General features: G+C 41.5%; 1 non-coding gene across 1 annotated transcript; it reads right to left on the bottom strand.

Annotated features, from left to right (window-relative positions):
* Positions 1–404: 404 nt before the first annotated feature.
* On the bottom strand, positions 405–510 carry LOC124232203 (U6 spliceosomal RNA). The gene has a single exon (XR_006886799.1). It is a non-coding gene; the product is annotated as a U6 spliceosomal RNA (small nuclear RNA).
* Positions 511–4,505: the final 3,995 nt, after the last annotated feature.

Consider the following 4,505-nt stretch of genomic DNA (forward strand, 5'->3'; position numbering starts at 1 on the left):
TGTCTTCTCGAAATTCCTAAGTTGAAATTCTAAACCCAAGTGTGATGGTATTAGGGTATGGGGCCTTTGGGAGGAGATTAGGTCATGAGAATGGAGCTGTTATGAATGTGATTATTGTCCTTATAAAAGGGCTTCCTTGCATTTTTTTTTTTTTTAGGAAGATTAGCCCTGAGCCAACATTTGCCACCAATCTTCCTCTTTATGCTGAGGAAGACTGGCCCTGAGCTAACACGCCTACCCATCTTCCTCTATTTTGTATGTGGGACTGCTGCCACAGTGTGGCTTGACAAGTGGTGCATCTGTCTGCACCCAGAATCCGATCCAGTGAACCCAGTGCTTCCAAAGCAGAATGTGCAAATTTAATTGCTATTTCACCGGGCTGGCCTCCATCTTTTTTTTTTTTTTTAAATATGGAATACTTCACAAATTTGCATGTCATCCTTTGACATGGCCATGCTAATCTTCTCTATATCAGTACAATTTTAGTTTAGGTGCTGTTGAAGTGAACACGCCCTCACCCTCTTTCTGCCATGGGAGGATAAAATGAGAAGACAACTATCTCCAACCAGGAAGAGGCCCCTCATGAAAACCCGACCATACAGCACTCTGATCTCAGTCTTCCAGCCTCCAGAACTGTAAGACATAAATTTTTCTTGTTTATAAGCCACTCAGTCTGTGGTGCTTTGCTATAGCATCCTGAACTGACTAAGACAACAGAAGAAATAGAAACACATGTCCACACAAATGCCAGTACATGAAGGCTGATAGAAGCACTATTCATAATTACTCCAAATCAGAAACAACACAAAAGCCCTATCAGCAGGTGAACATCTAAACAAATTGTGGTACATCTATGCAGTAGGATACTGCTCTGCCATAAAAAGCATCAAACATTGATACATGCCACAACATTAGTGAACCTCAAAGGCATTTTAGGGAGTGGAAACTCCCTAAAGTAAGGGGCAAAATGCTATATGTTGTATGATTCTATTTATATGACATTCAGAAAAAGGCCAAACTATAAAAGCGAAAAACAGGTCAGTAGTTGCCAAGAATTGGAGATTGGTGGGAGGGGATTGTCTTCCAATGAGCAATGTGAAACTTTGTGAGGTCATGCAAACACCCTGTACTTTGTGGTTGTAGTTACATGACTCTCAAAACTCATCGAACTGTATACATAAAAGAGATGAATTATATTACAGGTAAATTATACCTCATTATCAACAATAAAAAAAGCTTACAATGGAGTCTGTGGGCCCATAAAGGCATTTTATATTCACAATTTTCCAACATATTCACCATTTTCCAAGTCAAGACTTAGTTGTGCCAATGGAAGTAAAATAAGAAGGAAGTGTTACCATAAAAATATCTTGGAGAAGGAACTAAATTCCCCACTACTATGGAGCCTTCTGAGGTTAGCAACAGGAACTTCCAGTGGCAGATGAATTGACTTCTATTATAAGGGAGGTTTTTGCCAGAGTCCATGTCCACATCTTCCTAAGCAACCCTTCATGCCATTTAGAATGAGAGAGAAATGAGCTCCAAATCGTGACGGATCCAACAAATTTTACATTGAAACAACCCATATGGAAGTTGAGCTTCAGGAAAGCAATATGAAAAATGTAGGGTCAGTTCCCCTTGCACTATTTATCAACCTCACTGAGAGGGCAAACTTAGGAAAACAGTTTCAGCATAAGTTCACTCAACAGTCTCTCTCAAAAGTGGCAAAGAAGATCAAGTAACAGGTGATTTATATTTGTCCAGAAAATGACTATTTACACAGCAAGAGAGCAATGGAAAAATAAATGTTTAACAACAAATAAAATACAAAAAAAAAAAGACAGTGAATAATGCCATGGTTTTAATTTCCTGGTGACAAATATACAACTTAGGTGACTGACATTTCTTATCTGCTGACTCAGTCTGACTGTGTGGTGCCACACAGACATGGACAATTTTTTCCATGGATGGAAACAAGAGGCAAAGATCAGTATGATGATTTTAGGGGAATCAAGTAAATTATGAGACACGGATAGAGCAGATTAGGTCCCAGAAGTGTCATCTCAGATTCTGTAAGAAAGAACAAGGAATGTGTAAGTACACTAAGCTTCCATTTGCTGAATTGTAACATGAAACTCCTGAGTAAAGATCAAAGTTTTAAAATGCAAAAAGGATGGGATGTTAGTTAATCTAAAACAATTAAACACTGTGCCCCATCAGAAAAATTGTATGAAACACCTATTTGCGTGAAAAGAATTTAACTTGCAATGAGTAATGGTTATTGCAAAATAGACCTTGTAGAAAAATAAGCCTGGATATTCTGTCCTTTCCTTTGGCATCCAAGCCTTAATTCTATAGTGTCATGACAACACTACAGGGTCCTAAAATAGTTTCCCCCTCTCTCCTCACTCTTCCTAAGTTGTATGGGATTTCTAGAATTTAGTGGCACTCAAGAGGGGAGCAGCTGCTGATGAGGAATTTAGGCTGGTTAATTTAAAAAAAAACTGCAGATGAGAAGCAGGCTCTGAGGACTGGAATTTGCTTGCTCTTTGAGAGATATTTGCATTTGTGAAGGAAGAGGGGATGACCTTGTAGGGACCTGAAATTGGCCACCCCAGGATGTGTCTCTTTGGCATTGGGATTGTTTTGGGCTGATTGCTTTTGATAAACTGGGACAGGGAAGGAGGTTCTGGGGAATGGAACTTGCCCTTGTTGGGACACATTTACATTTGTAAGGTAAATCTCTATCTGTAAAAGGTGCCTCCCTCTTTGTATCAGGAAGAAGAAGAGAGATGACCTTGTCCCTAGAAACTCTTAATGGGAAAGGCAAGAACTTTAAGTTGGTTGCTGTCTGGCAATCTCATGTAACTGATTTAGGCTGGTGGCTTCTAACCTTTCTAACCTTTACTTAATCCGATTTGATTCTTGTCTAAAAGTCATGGGATCACCCAATGACCAGACCCCACCTGCACTGATACCATTTTAACTTTTTTTTCATGTTCTTTGCTTTGTCTTGTAAAGAGATGACTCACATACCCATGCCTTATAAAATTAGCCCTAAACCTCAATTTGGGGCAGCAGCAGTGGCTCTGCCTGCCCATAGGTCCTGTCCCCATGCCAGCGGGGGCAGCAGAAGTGGCAGCAGCAGCAGCTCTGACTGCCCATGGGCCCTCTCCCCATGCTATTCCACACTTCTCTAAATAAAAGAGCACTACTGCCAGATCTTGAGAGTCCAAGACATCTTATTTTCAACTCCTTGGATCACCAACCCCACATCAGGTGCTACTCAGGAATTTCGTTCTAAAGGGAGCTGGAAGCTAGGAAAGTGGACCAGTTCTCTTTTTGTAGAGGCCTCAGGAAAGCTGTGAACTTGGCAGGGGAATAAGACTTCTGCAAGGGGCCGGCCCTGTGGCCGAGTGGTTAAGTTTATACATTCCCCTCTGCCGCCCAGGGTTTCATCAGTTTGGATCCTGGATGTGGACATGGCACCGCTCATCAGGCCATGGTGAGGTGGCATCCCACATGTCACCACTAGAAGGACCCACAACTAAAAGTATACAACTATCTACTGGAGGCGATTTGGGGAGAAAAAGTAAAAAAAAAAACCATCAAAACATGACATCAAGCACTCAGAATAGACACCACAGAAGGATCTGATTGCTCTTATTCTACAAATCTCACATACTTCTTGCTTCCCACAGTTGTCATTTCAACTAAGGCTTCATCACAGAGCTAATTTTCCTCTTAAAGTGTTTTCTTTCATAGGGATCCTGTCTGTGTGAGCACCGTGTTCAAAACATTCCCTGGGGGGCCAAAATGCCCCTGGATGAGCAGCACTGCTCGACAGGGAGCAGCTGTGGCCTCTCTATATTCCTGGGGGATGCTAGGCTGCATTTCTACCTCCCTTCTCTTTTTTCTAGGTCTCCCTAGTTTTGTTTTAAAACTAGGAATAAGTGGGGAACTGACAGAGGGGCTCATCTGGTGGATTGTGATCTCTTCTCTAACCAGACGGTTCTAGATATGGTCTCCTAGAGGTCACAGGGAACTTAGCCCAATTCAGGTCTGAGGCAATTTAGGCCTCCCCTGAGGCCTAAAAGTTGAAGGTGTTTGATGTCTTAGAGATTGTGGTCCCTGAGGTCATTCCGTATGCCTTCAAGCCTCTGTTCTTGCCCATAAACATAAGAAAACATCTCAGTTCAGTAGAGTGACATATGGTAACAGTGGGGGCTTGGGGAGCAGAGGTGGGGTATTCCTAGCTCTACTACTTATAAACTCACATACCTTAGGCAAGTTATATAACCTCTCTGCCTCAGTTTCTTAATGTGCAAAATGTGGATAAGAATAGGATCTCCTTTGTGGGGTGGTGAGATTGAAATGGATGGTACATATAAAGTAGTCAATAAATATTCAGTTAAAAAAGATTGAATAAGGTTTATCATATTTGTGTCTTATCTTTCTACAAGACTTGATCATCCTTGTCAAGCAACCCCTAGGAAGGAAATTTA

The sequence above is a fragment of the Equus quagga genome, unplaced genomic scaffold (assembly GCF_021613505.1).
Source record: "Equus quagga isolate Etosha38 unplaced genomic scaffold, UCLA_HA_Equagga_1.0 HiC_scaffold_32_RagTag, whole genome shotgun sequence".
NCBI lineage: Eukaryota > Metazoa > Chordata > Mammalia > Perissodactyla > Equidae > Equus > Equus quagga.